Raw genomic sequence first — 16,137 nt, 5'->3', positions numbered from 1 at the left:
TTATCATGGTCACATGATATTTATGCTCTTGACGATATCTTCTTCTCTTTCATCCTATTTGATACCCCTTCTGTTCTCAGGACTTATTAGTTTGTGGGGTTTACCATATCCTATAGGTATATATGCCTTATATAAGGATTATGGCATCGAGTTTTTTCTGTCATAGAAGAAAAAAATATATATAAATAATTTTAACGTATTTCACATCAATTGAAAAGCTACAATTTAAGAGCTGATAAAAGGTGTGATTTTATTAAAAAATTTACAAAAAATCTGTTATATGTATATATTTCAAAACAAAAAGATCAATAGATCATGATTATCTAATGGGGGTTTTTGGAAAACTTAATCTTTTTTTTATGGTTATACAATTTTATATGTGTGACAACAAGTTTATCAAAATTTCGCAATGTATAAAAAATTTAATTTTTAAATTTAAATATAAACAAAGGTTTTTTAGAAATTCAATTCATATTTTCACTTATATTTTTTTTTGTAGGAAATTTTAAAGAGAATCTACAAAAATAAATATAATACAAAAAAATACCACTAAGATGTCTTCTTATACAAAAAAACCTTTATTTTATTATTGATTTTTACCCTATATCAAAAAATTGTAAAAGTTATAATGAAGCGGAAAAAAGTTGGATTTTCTATTATTGCATAGCACCCTTAATTTACATATCAAAATATCTATATAGAATGCCAGGCGCAAGAATATTCAACTGTTATAATAGTAAAAGATGGTGTAAAAATAAAAAAGCATAGAAATATTAATGAGAAAAAACTGTTGACACGTTTGATAAAACTGTTATAAAATATTTTCAAAAATTTTTGATCTAGCGAAAAAATTTTTAAATCAAAAAAATACAAACTCTATGCAATAAAAGATGATAACGGCTATATTAGTGTTATTAAACCAGAAACATATAATTTTTTTGGCTAGAAGATCATATATGGAAGGTTGTATCCAGCAAAAGAATCTAATTATACAACCTACAACAAAAGATAGACTAAGTTACATAAAAAATAAATTGAAGAGGGTTTCAATATAACAATATCGAATAAAAAAATTTTGCAGTTAAAAATAATGTATATATCTAGTAAAGGTGTGACACAAACAAATTCCGCCATATATAAATGCATTCGTCAAACAAACACCACTTTCCCGTATAAACAAGTGCCTAATGACTAAGTATTAAGTAGAAATGTCTTGGATACAATAGATCTAGACGAAAATTAAAATAAAGATTGGTGTACAAACAAACAAAAACAATTTACCAAAAGCATTTCCAAAAGTCCAATAATTGGCAAAAAAAAAGGTTATTCGAAAGGAAATTTTTCAAATTTCAAGTGATAATAACAATAAAGTTTTGCATTGTGCTAAATTTAGACATGTTTTGATAAAGAAAATCAAAGTACTATTTAGTGGTGAGTAATATAAAACAGTATTACACAAAGAAAATTGATTTAAAAGAGTGATTAGCAATGTAAAACCTAAAAGTGGAAACCAATTGGTAAGATTTATTCCTTTATATCTTGCAAACAGATCCATTTTTTAAATTTTATTAAAAATCAGAAAACACACGGTTCGAGAAAAATCAAAAACGAAAATAAGGGATGAAATAGACATGAAAAATAACTATTAACTTAAATTATCGCATGAAAGAACAAAATTTTAACTAAAACCATATAGAAATGAAAGTAAAGAGAATTGATAATTGTCTTATGACATAAATTAGTCAAGTGAGCAAATATTACTCATCAGAAATGAACCCCTTTAATTTATAAATTAAGAACTTGAATAATGCCATGAATCATACATAGATTTCATTGGTAAAAAAATATAGCCCAAGCCGAATAATAGGATGTCAAAAGGACAACTGAAGCAATACTACACCACAAAAAAAAGTATTTTTATATAAACTAAATTAAAAGAATTTATAAAGTAGTATAAGATCCATAGAAGAAGGATATATGAATGTTTAAATTGTAGCAAGTATTATCTAAATATGCTAAAATTGAAATTAAGTTTGCTTGAACAGATTCAAGTATTAAAAAATAAAATTAATCTATATATTGCAAGTAAGTTCGAATTTTAATCAAGAATTATTCATAAGTCTAGTGACTAAAATCAAATAGGCATCCAGATGCGTTTACATCGAAAGGCCAAATTAAACGTTTTCGTAAAATAAATTCAAATCGACGTAGTTTTTCGAAAAAAGTTTTTCTATAAAAAACAAATCAACAATTTTTCCAGTGTCAACTACTTTCCATTCATTACCCGTTTTATAAAAGGATCCAATTTTGAAACCAGTCTTATCGCCTGGTAAAAACATACTAAAACCAATAAGAGTATATTTAAATTTCCCGATGAAATGTATATTTAGTATATCGGTAGGCTCTAGTTTATACGGTGTTTCAGTGCAGCCTTTTGTATTTGAACAAAGAAAAAACATTAGATATTTTGGTGGATATAAATTTGGGTTATCTAGTTTCTTTTGTAGCGAAATTTCAGACGAATCAGCTACTTTTTCACCATACTTGATAGAGGATAAAAACTGATTTCTTAAAATTCCCGAGTAAATTTTTCCAGGCAGTTCTGGGCTTTTATTATCCATGAATATAAAATTTTTTTGAATAGTTTGACACATTCTACAAAAATTATTCATTTTTTCTTCTTTACAATCAGAATTTTTTGTTTTTGATAAATTTTTTTCCATAGCGTTAAATTCAAATATTATTCTGTGCAGTAAAACAAATAGAATATTTCCAAAATTCACTTTATCTTTTCCAAAAGAACTGATTAAATATCTGGAAATTTCACCAGTATCTATCCTTTCCGCTATTCCTTGACTTTCAATCGTTTTAAATATTTTTTTCAGCATCGTGCCTATTATAGTTTCATCTTTTGTAGCCAAGATTGAATCTCTGAAATTTTTCAGCAAGTAGAAATGTTTATATGAATTACTATAAAAAAAATTATTGTTCCTGCGCTCTTTAAATTGAAAATCGATAAAAAGCTGCAAATCCTCTTCTTCTTGCTCTGATTTTAATGAAGTATTAAGTTTAGTAAAGAGATCTTTTGGATCATTTTCGTTCCGCATTTTTTTTAATTATTATTCTTCGTTTATTAGCTAGATTCCGTCAGTGAACTATTTTTCTTTAATATGATCGTTTACTTAAATACACATATTATAAATAGCTATTTTTAGTTTATATATTTATCTTAAAAGGTAAATTGAAACGAATTTGCCCAAATTGATTCCAATTTTAAAAAACGCATAATTAGAAGGTGATTTCAGATAATATAAACGGCGTAACATTTATGACAATATATCCTAAGAAATAAAATTTTGGTTTGAGTACAAATATATCTGGATATTTTCATTTATATTTCATCGAAAGAAATAGAATTTGTGAGCAATGTGTTTATATAAACAACCAAATTACATATTACAAAATCCAGAAGAATACAAATTTCAACAATTATTCCATATTTAGATAGTCAATTATCAAATTTATAATAATTTTAGCTTCCATCAAAAAGGTGTATTAAAAAATTTATTGGACAATTGATATTTATATGAGGGTGAATGGAAATATTTTTTTAATCAAAGCAATATAATATTCGTATTTTTTTACGCGATAAATATCCGGAAAAAAAAGACCAGTACAATTTATGATAAATTAGAATTAAAAAAACCAGTTATTTTTGTATATGGAATTTTGTATAAAAGTATACATTGAAGAAATTGCAAAGTCTCAACCTGTATTTTTATAGATGTCATTAAAAGTGTATTTTATAAATAATCGAAAAAGAGTTAACATCTACTTAATTTTTTTCTTATATTTATCAAGACAAACTTTTTAACACTACAAAACCATACGAAATTTCGATTTGTGCAAAAATTGGGGATAAAATATTCCTAAACAATATTTAAAGCAATTTAATTATTTTAATAAGCCAAAAACTGAATATGATGATCAAATCGAAAATGCCTTTGTTCAAATACAGTATAAATGTGCATTTAAGAATTTTTAAGTGAGATTCGTATATAATAAGCAGATGGCACTAATATGAAAGTAATCAAATTACATTTCATGGGTTAAAAAGCACATATTTAAACATGAATATATAATATGATCCACAAAATTTAAGTAAAGGCTATTTTAAAATGTCAAGGATATATTTTATATGTGTCACATATAATTTGAAATTCTTAAGCTATAAAAACGTAAAAATATTGCTAGAAATTATGAACGCATGATTAATAAAGCAACTTTAAAATATGTTATTAAATCATTTTAAAATAAACCCACAGATTCTATGGAAGTATTTTTTATTTATGGGCTAAATTATAGTTGTAATTTTAGTTTTTGTTCACAGGCACAGCTTGCTTAATTCTCTGTACCCACAGCGTATTGATACTTTAGGTTATCTTCTCCTCTCCAAAGTCTTCTTCAATACCTCTCCCTCTTTCAAGACCTATTAATTCAAGGATTTTTCTCAATCCCAAGGTTTGCATACATGCCTCAACCTGGTTCGTGACATTTAGTTAACACACAGATTCTCTATATTATTATCTAATTTGAGTAAATATTTCGAGGTTTTAAAAAATTTAAACATTACGCAATACAATTAACAAACTAATAATCATACAAATAAAAATAGGAAATTTACATGTTTATGAAATATGCTAGTATAAAATTAAAATCATCATTTTTATATGAATTAGTAATTTATGCAATGAAACATAGATTAAATGCCTTTATAATGAAAAAATAATATTTTAACAGAGAAAAAATATAAAGAAATGCAATTTAAAATAATACTTTCTTTTTATAACAGATAATATTAATTATTTTATTATTTACAATAGAAACCTCCAATACAAAATTTTTATAATTCATACTGGGTTACTGAACCTAGCAAATATAGAATCATTATTTTCCCAATAGAATCTAAAAAATTCAAATAGCTTTTAAAACACGCGACTAATCCAAAGGATATATTTTTTGTCCGTATATTTAATATTATTTCAAATTAGGTAATCACAAGGAAAATTATTTTAATAGAGCCTTTCTTATGCTTTATTTCTGTATTCATTATTACCTATATTAAGTTTCAGTGTTTATTTTGCTAAAATTAATTCGCAAAGATCAAATATAGTCTATTTTTTTGTATTAAAAAAGTTACAGAACTGTGTATAAAAAGAAAATAAATTATAATTAGCCTTACATTATTTCTTTTTTTCTAACTTTTTGGTTAAATATAGATTATTTATATCTAATGTTTTAGGTTGGGGTATATTTTACACTTTATAACATGATACGTAAATTATATCAAGTTAAGAATCTAATTTATGAAGATACTGTAATCTATCATCGAATTAACTTCCATTTTCAATGTAGTAAGTTCTTTATTCTTAATGAATTATTTTATTTATTTAATTATAACTGGTTTCGTATATTATTACATTTTTATTCATTTTTCTGAAATATATTAGAATTTTTATTTGTTATATTTTCTCAAGAAACTTTTCAAAAAAATATTCAGAACCATTTTTTTCTAATTTTAAAGCAACCATAAAATTTCATAAAATTCCTTATATATTTGATACTTGCATTTTATGAACTATTTTATGGTTCTCTTAAGTGAATATTTTATATATATACATAAATTGTATATGAATTTTAAATAGTAAAGTGTAGCTGAATTGACTAAAAAAACTACGTTACGAACTTACAAAATTTTATTCAAAAAAGAATAAAGAATTAATTATTTGTAGGCTTTTCTAATAAAAAACACATTTCTCAATCGAAAAATTGATGGATGTATGCGCTCAAGAAATAAATTAATAACCGATAATAAATGAAGCATAAATAAATATTTTAGCAGCAGCTAAATATTAAGCAAACCTTTTTTAATTTTTTTCTCTAAAATTTAGTTATATAAGCTCTAAATGTGTATTTTATGAGCCGAATTCTGATGGATTTAAATATTATTATCTTTATTCTATATAATATATAAACCTGTAGTATTAAGGCGACCATTATGCATATTTTAGGCGTATATTAACAAGAAAAATCCAATACAAATTTTAATATTACATGATTCTGGCCAAATATCATATATATTCCATTATCTTATAAAACAGTAATATTTTTATGTTTCGTTTATATTCTATCAAAAATTTCCATTTAATTCTGGTATTATAAGGACATCCATGTGACAGATCCCTCAATATTTTTGTCCAAATATTATTTTAATATTTAGATCGGTAAATGATTAAACATCTATAATAAAATTAATGGGCATTATATTAACTTGACGCTTTATATTTTTATAAAAATTAAGGCTAAAATATAGGAATAAAAATATTCAGCCAATTTTTTCAGTTTCTTGTAATCTATTATATTTTCCTTCGCTATTTTTTTTATACCAAGCATGAGAATTATAATTAAAAATAAAGCAAATGTAGCTAAAAAAATAAGTGATGGGCTTATTTATAAATATAATCCTATTTTTTTAAAACTTTACTTTTCACTTCACTATATGAAAATTTTTTTCGCCTAATTTGATGATGCTGTCTATAAGCATTAATTTAAAAACCTTTTGCAATATTAAATTGAATTTTTCTTTGTGTTTGTAATTTTAAAAAAATGTTAAAGTAAATATAGATTTTTCATGCCTTTGCTATAAATAACATTTAAATATTAGCTATTCGTAAAATTTTTTTAATAAAAAAATATAACATTTTCTTTCTTGCCCTGAATTATATTTATTATAGATCTTGCAACAGTGTTATTTTTTATATAATAATATTCTTTTTTGAAAAATTAAGGTAAGATGTTGCGAAGAGTAATAATTTGAATGCTAAAACATTTTTTTTATATTGACATACTGAAATATTATACGTATTTTTTTTGCTGTTAAAGAAAAACCTCTATTCACAAGACTAGAATTATGCAAAAGTATTTATAAACATATTATTATTTTTTAGAATACAAATATTTTTGAAATGAGGTTTTGTGTTTCGTATAAAATTGAATTATAAATATTTTATTTAAAATATATCGAAATTATAGTGTGATTTTTTTTCTTCATCCGATGTGTATTGTATGAAGTTCTTCCACAAATGTATTTTAAAACTACGAATTTTACCAAAAATAAAATTCATTTATTTGTGTGCTTTATTTTAAGATTTTTAAACTTAAGCTATATATCATTCACCAAGTACAAGGTAATTTTAATTTTTAGTTTATTTATAGAGTTTCTTTTTTCAATCATCTATAGAGACATAGTCAGCCCATTGGGAACATTGCACAACATCTTGATACATCCTTTGACACCTTGCCATGATATACTTTCATCACTGCTCTTATTCTCTAAAATGTGATAAGTTCAAGTGTCTTGTGAAGTGTGAGAGCTTGCATGTATTCTTATACTTCGTCCGGTATTTTTAACTCCTTAACATATTTTTTATGATATTTTGTGACCACCCATCCCAAGTCATCACATATGGTATTATTCTTGTTTTTCATTTTTAAATTAAACCAAGTTCATTCGCCAAGATGTCCTACTTCCTATGTTTTTCATTCTCAACTTCAGTTAAGTTGTCAAGGCTAGTTATAACTATTTTAATTAACGTAATAACATTTTCTTTTTTATATTGTGGGAAAATATCTGTTCTATTTTGTTTGATTGTTGTATCTTTTTTTATTCGGGCATCAACTGTTTTTCCACATTGTTGTTTTCAGAGATCTAATATACAGAGTGAGTTCTGATATTTTGGGGTTTTTTAAAGTTGTATCGTCTTGATGGAAAGAAATGGAGACATCTTCTGATATCATTGTGCCTTCACGTCTTAAATTACGCTAAAATTTTCTTGCATCTCGTTCCAATGTGGTCGATTGTTTTCATGGCTTCGTTACAATCTTGGCATTCTATTATCTACGCGTTAAACACATTTCTATCTTGAATAAAACAGAATTTACCTTCTTCACTTGGTTTAATGTTACCGTTTTTTTATCCATCTTGATGATCCAACAATATCAATCATATCATGATTCTTGGCTCGAAAAGGTTTTTAGTGCAATTGTTTTTCTTTTATTTTATACAATAATCTTTCTTGCTGCCTTTTCACCAGAGTTTCTTTATTTGAGATATCGATGTAAGTTTTATTTTTTGACATAGTGTATAATTTTGGTGCGATGTATTTTTATCTTTTTCTACTTTTAATTTTGCGGTACTTCTCGGCTAACTGTAATTTCTTTTCAAGCATTTTTAGGATAAATCATCTTAACCCTTTAAATTCAATATTTCGTAAACCATGAATTAATTCATTTCTCTTTATAATCTATCTTGTTTATTACTAGGCCGGAAGTGAATAGAAAATCTGTTTAAAACACCCCTTATACTATCAGCGAGTTTATTTCATTCTTCTGATTCTGATTTCAATACCCAATGCAAGATAATATATAGTATTTATATAACAGATAAAATTAATTATAGATACAAGAAACGAACTTTATTTTCAAAAAATAAAATATTTGCGCGCAGTTTTTTAGGTTGTAGTATTTTTTAAATTTACTGCTTAAGTTTCTGTCTTTAATGCCTATAACATAATAATAATACAGACAAATGTAAATATAAATCATTATCCTTTATCATTATATATATTTACTTGCTAACTATTTTCTACTAATTAATAATGTTTTAAGATTTTCTTGCCGTGAATGTATAAATATCAAATTTAATAGTATAATTTATATTGTCATGCTTTAATAATAATTTAATGACATGCAAATAATAAAACGATCTACTCAGTATCTTGCATAATTTTGTTGCCTGTCACCTTAAAACAGCAATTTAGTAAACACAGATGTATTTTATTATCTCTAGCCTCAACGAGATAGTAATCATTCGATATAAATATATTTTTTATTTCCATCTAAAGGGTAAAGGGTAATAAGATAACCATCGAACAAAAATAATATTAAATTACATTTAAATAAAACTACAAATTATGTATATGCTTATTAACTGGCACTGGGATGCTCACATAAAAAAATTGATTAAATAAAATTTTCTTATGCTCTTATTCATTTTAATTTAAATATTTTGTGCTTGATCAGAGCAACATCCAAGTAATTATACATAAAATTTTCATTTTAGTTCCTTTATTTGCCTTAAATTTTTTTAAACTAAAAGCCGTGTGATAGCTTTACAGAAATAATTTAATATAATATATATTATATGCTGTAGTTTTTTTGATCACACTATCACAAAGCCAAGATGGCATTTTCAAACAATGCTTTATACAATATATATAAATAATTGATTAGAATTTGTTTTCATATGTATAGGAAGCCAAAAAAAACCTAGACTTATGGTAAACCTTTATTCTATTACGTGTTCGGTCCATGAATTTTTTTTTGTTTATGCTAATAAAAAGCCATGATATACCTATAACCAATGTATTATATATTTATAGGATTAATTTTTGTTTTTGTATGTATTAGGTGGTCAACATATCCTACACTCAATGTAATTATTTAATTCAATTATATATTTACGTGGTCTAGTTTTTTTTATTTACATTCAAAAAGCCATAATATGGCCTTCAAGCAATCATTTGTATAAATTATAATTTATGTATTTAAATTTCTGTCATTTCCCAAATCAGATAATTCTTTAAAAGATAAATATATGAAACAAAAATATTACATTTTTAGAAGATCATACCAGAGATTGTCTTTTTTTTTACAAAATCCGTTTTTATTTACAAATTTGGGCAAATTGCGTCTTTAGATTAAAAGAAATATTTTATTCTATATTTAGATCGGATTTCTATTATATCAATCTTTTGCAGGAATGCATAGTGTAAAAATGCGGATTAGATTTGCAAAGCGATATCTATGACCAGAAGAATATATATAAGAAATATGTTTTAGCCATTTAAAATGATTTATTACATTGTTGATATTGTCTTGGTCTTTTTAACCAGACTTACGAGCGGTGATGTAGTGCATGAAGCAATCCCGATAAGAATAATTATTAGGGAACAAAAAGATAATAACATGTCAATTAAGGAAGACAGCAGGGGATTTCAATATATAAAAAATAGAAATTGTTTTTTAAAAAATAGCAAAATTTTTGAATACATGAGAATATTGGAAGAAAATGAAAATAAAATTGATGGCATTAAAAGAGATGGTGAAACAGAAGAGACAAATATAAAGAACACACAAAATTAAGAGAGGCAAGAAAATGTGGATAAATCTACAAAATATCATAAAAACACAAAAAAAGTGATGCATAAAAAATTAATCCGGTATCTACTAACAAGCTATTCTATAGCTATAGTATTTGGAATACTGTTAGTAGGGCCAAGAAGGGTTTGTATGTGCCTCAATATTTTATTTTGGTGTATTGTAGATTTTCTGACACCCGAGAAAGATATCGACAATAAGCTAAATGCCCCAGTAAAAATATTGTGGTTCAAATAATAGAATAAAAATATATCAACACAAATTTTTTATTTAGTATTCTCTAAATTAAAATAATAATTAGTTTACCAGTTAATTGAAAGAAAATTTTAATATATAAATAATTTTTTAAAAAAACTCAGTTACTGTATGATTAAAAATAATTAGTAGATCAAAATAAAATGAAATGGTTTTAATTGCATTTTACAAATAAAAAATATTATATTTAATGCAACCAAAGGCATCTGTATATAATAGATTTTTTTTTAGTATATTGCATTTAATTTTGGTGCTAGGTGATTAAAACATTGTTATAATTATTTCAAAAACATCCACTATCTCACATATACAATGTAGTTTCATTAAATAATATAACTTAATTGACTTCTAAAATATTGAGACTGTAAATAGCACCTAAATTGAATTAAATGAATTAAATGAATTATTTCTTATAAAGTAATAGTGAAATATAAAATAAAGAATCAATTAACCGTTTAGTTTTTCCTTATTGGGTATTTTATACGCTGTATGATTTGCTTTTATATACAGGTAAAAAAATAATGTAGAAGTATATAATCATGCTAGTGCTTAAATTATTTTAATTAGAACCGACACGATATAATTGACACCGACAAAATTTCAGGAAATTTTCTAAGCAGTGGTATTTTAAAGTTATTTAGTAATTCGAAGTAAGTGTAGAATCACAATTTAACCAATAAAAACATACATATTTTAGATTTACAGAATTAAAAATGAACTGAATCCATAGTTGAATCATTTTATTTATAAATTATATAGTATTTCAGCTGTTAGCAAATAATTTATTTGAAATATAAAAAATGCTTTCATGAACCTGGGTAACAGGTTTAAATCCTACCTAAAAATAAATTTAGAATAGACTTCTTTGTTTGCTTCAATTAAAAAATTTAATATTTACATACGATATTACATTTATAAAGGAAAAGAAACCTATTCACATCGAATAAAGTGGATTATGATATTTCTTTTCTAATTATGTCGGTGATTTTATTTACAGGGGATATCAACTAGATTTAAAAAAAATGAAAATATATGTAGCACATGAATGATTGATTATACTTTACATGTACAATTTTTTACGTAAAATTGAAAAATAAAAAATGTTTTTTTAAAATTATAACATTTAAATGGGTATTTTATTTATAGGCTGATTTTTATTCGACTTTTATTTTTTTGAACAGTTTAACGATACGGTCCTTGGAGCAAAATTAATAAATACTTTGAATTATCCTTTTCTCTGCTAAATCTTATATCAAGAATTATCAGTTAAGGTGCCTTTTTTAATCCAGGAGTTTGAATATATGCCTCGATTTTGTTTAATATTTTAAGGTTTTTAATTTTAAAATAAATTATGAATGGTTATTTTTGTGAATTAGAAATTTTTTTTAATATTGTACCATATAGACTATTTCGTATTTAATAATATATTATTTTTCTTAGATACGTGTTTTTGCTGGCGATATATAACATCTTTATAATTAAGTAGTTTCAGCACGAAGACATATTTACTTCTAAAATAAAAGGTTGAATCATATGTTTATCTAGTAAAATAGAAAAAATTTAAAGCCTATGAAAAGGTATTATTATTATGTGTAAAACATGGCGTCAGAAGTTTATCTCCGGATTTAAATATATAGATTATAAATATATACTAAACAAGATTTTTCTATATATACATATATTGTTTCAAAATATCATAAAAAATGACTAGTATATAAAAATTTACAAAAAATGTATCTTCAGCTCAAAATATATCGTTTTTTTAAAGAAAAAAATATATCATAGATGAATATATTGAAGAATGAATGTATTATACAAAATCATCTTTTCATCTTGCTAAAGTTTATCTAAAAATTTAAAGACAAGCTGTTTTATAAAAAAAACGTATTAATATTAAGAACTTTCGAAAGTTTCACAGAGAATATAATGCTTTTTTTAATTTAAAATTTTTACTTTTTTTATACTTTATATGATTAACCAGTTTGTTTATAATTATCTATCTCAGCAGGTGGGTTCCAATGCATTATGTTTATACCAATTTTATACCCATTATTTGTCAAATTTAACGAAATTTTATTGTTTACCAAAGACGTCTACTAACCACATATAAGGTCCTTTTTCATATTATATTACCAGTTTTCAAGCATGTTTCTTGAAACAGTAACTTCTAATGATCAAAAACTATTATTTACATTTCATCGATTTTTTTAGTGCTATTTATAACTAAGCACAAATTAGATTTAAAAAAATGTATTGAAAACAAATTTAAATTGATAAACAAGTTTTCTATCTATGTTGTATTTATATATGGGGATTCTAAACTGTAAAAATATGCACTGAATTATATTTTTGGCTATTTAAATGGCACCAATTTTTTGTATAATTATTTCTTCTGGAAAAAAACTCGCACTTTAGAACTTAATATTCGAATTAAAAAAGTTAGATACTCATGACATGCCAATTATCATCAAATAAACAATATTTTTATTGAAAAAATTATAGATTTTTATAAAATATAAATACTTTATGAGATTTACAAGCTAAGTTAATTTATTGTCCAGACCAACATTTTTAATTCAAAATCAAACAAAAAAATATAATTTGGCTAGCATATAATTATAGCACGATTCATATTTTTGTATTAGCGTAAAATCATGTTTTAATATTATAAAAAAAATACATAAAATATATTTTAAAGGGTAGAGGTTTTTTATTTAATATATTTCCATTATTCCCAACTAAAAGAATATTTAAGAATTCATGTTTCATAAAAATATAGTTTACTTTAATAAAATGAAATTATTATACTGAGATAGAATCAAAACCAAATTTTTCTTTACAAAATCACTTTTAATTATTTCAAGATTTTTTTTACGATGTAATGATGCAAATATTAAAAAATAAATGTGTGTTAAACGATTTAATAGTTTTATTTTTATTAGAAATTATCTATCAAAAGTAGCGTCAAACTTCGCCTGTTTAGGAGAAAAGAATAATATTAGATTGAAACCAGAATTATTTATTATACGTGTTATTATCTAGAAATATTATTATAAGAGTATTATCAATACATCAACTAATACTATCGAGGTGTGGGCTGGATTCTGATAAAATACAAATAAATGTGTACTGCGCATTTCACAGTTTTTAATCTTGAAAAATACTGAGAATTTTTAGATGATATTATTAGATTATTGGTAGATTAAACTAATAAGAAAGTATATGAAATACATTTTATGCGTTAGAAACCACAGATTAAAATTTCATAATATATGTTTAACAAATCCAAGTAAAAACCACACAAAAATATCAGAAATATATTTATATTGAGTTGATTAGATATAGTTTTTATATTCATAATTATCGTGAATATAAAGAGAAAAATTACAAAGCATAATAAATAGAGCGAATATAAAATTCACACTTAAATAATTTTAAATAAAACAAACGATTTTAAATATTCTTAACTGGATAAAAATATTCTAATATCTAGAAAATTTGTAATTATTATGTGATACATTTGATGATCTTAAAAATTAAACAAATAATAAATTAAATTTATAAATGATTGAGAAACATGCTAGTATAGAATGAATAATAAATTTGAATTTAAATATAATTATTGCAATCAAAAAAAATAAAGATTTATTTTAAAAATTGAATGGTTCAAAACTTACAAAACAAACTATTTTTAAAATGAAACCCAATTATATCAACTAAAAATGTATATACTTCGAAAAAAACTATACACATGTAATTCATGGTTGATCATACCTTTTATAACTGACTTTTGTTTTTTGTTTAAATTTTTATCAACAATATAAACCTTAGCGTTAAATTTTTGATGTAATTTTATACTTTTATCATAAGTCAGCGGATATAGATTATTATTTTTGTCGCTAATATTCTGATAAACTAAGCAGCTTTAGAATCATTTACAGAAACGGCCACAATTTTTTTCTATATGCTTCGATCACTGCTTTCTGGGTAAAATACCAAGCATTGCATAAAATCTTAACGAAACATATCTCTAATCGTCATTACACGAGGATTGTTATAAAGACTTTTATCAAGTACATTTTAAAGAAGATTTCTTCTGTAAAAGGGGGCAAGATTACACATTTTAAAATTCTTCGCGCAGTCAGGAAGCAATTATGATTCATTATATTCTTAAATATACAATTTATTATAATCGGAGATCAAACATTGTAATTTGTATCATTGACTTCTATTGATCTTCCCGAGTACATCATCATTGAAAAAAGCAATTATCATTAAAATTGTATTACATAGACAAAATAAACATATGTAACTAGAAAAAAAATAAGAGTATGAACATTTATTCAAAATTGGAGTTTGCATATTGCATAGTTTTCATGCTTCTTTATGAATTGCTGGTATGCATATGATGTTCCATATTTTAGTATCGAGTTTTTTAATATTATGATATATGTCATTATTTTAAAAATTAAAACTATTCCAGAAAGCCATTCTTCAACTTTATCATTGCATTTGTGAAAAACTTTATATTATCCGAGTAAAAATTTTATTTTACTTAAACCACTACAAATCGATCAAATATATTTTGTCTTTTTTTGTATTAAGAAGTTACTTTTTAGCATATAACAAGAATTTTTTTTATGGGTCGGAATTCTTTTTTTAGCCCCTAATTTTTTTAGCATAATTAAGTGTTTTTTGTCTTGAATTTAATAATTTAAATTAAATTTATGTAATTAAAAAATATTATAAACATTCTATCAATGCATATAATAAACTTTTGAAAGAATAATAGTCGGTTATCGCATTTTAATTTATGTAAATAAGGATACACGTTAGATATAATAATAACCATTTTTTTATTTTTATTCAAATGCAAAGTTGTGTAATTTTTCCACTTCCATTGTTTTCTAGTTTCATATTAGAATTTTAGTTTATATTTTTCATTTATTCATATGAAATTTTTCAAGAAATAAGTATGAAAGTCATCTATCATATTTAACTTTTGTTCTTTATATTTATTTTATTTTTATTTTTTATTTGATATTTATATTTTAGAATGTTTTTCGGGTTCATAGAGTTCATGTTTCAATAAAATGCAAAAACGATATTCAGCTTTTATTTAGTGAACTATAACCCAGTTAAATCAAACTTTTTTCTGTTTTGAGCTTACGAGATTTAATACAAAAATAAGTTAAGGTGATTTTTAGAGTAGTATGTTTTTTATGGCATCAACCCACACATCGTTTTTACAGTATAATTAATGAGCTTTATTCATGTAAAATAAATTTGTAACAGAATTCCTAATTATGAATTGAGATAAAAAAATACACATTGTGTTTATAGCCGAATATAAATATTTTTATGTCCCTTTTGCTACAAAATTGTTTAATAGGCATCAAATAAGTATTTACTAAACCAAAATACAATGACTTTAAAAACCATCTGATTTGGTTCATATAATACATTTAGGTATATGCGATGTATTAAAACCATTTAAACATATTTTCAATGTATTTTTTCAAGTAAAATCACTTATAAATGCAAATATTACATGATTCTGCCAGGCCCCATATATATCTTATACTATATACTATATAATACATA

Source organism: Rhyacophila brunnea, unplaced genomic scaffold (genome assembly GCF_057557595.1).
Source record: "Rhyacophila brunnea isolate RB1 unplaced genomic scaffold, BYU_Rbru_1.0 scaffold_50, whole genome shotgun sequence".
In the NCBI taxonomy this organism is placed as follows: Eukaryota; Metazoa; Arthropoda; class Insecta; order Trichoptera; family Rhyacophilidae; genus Rhyacophila; species Rhyacophila brunnea.
The sequence above is the reverse complement of the archived record's forward strand: the minus strand, read 5'-3'. Positions refer to the sequence as shown.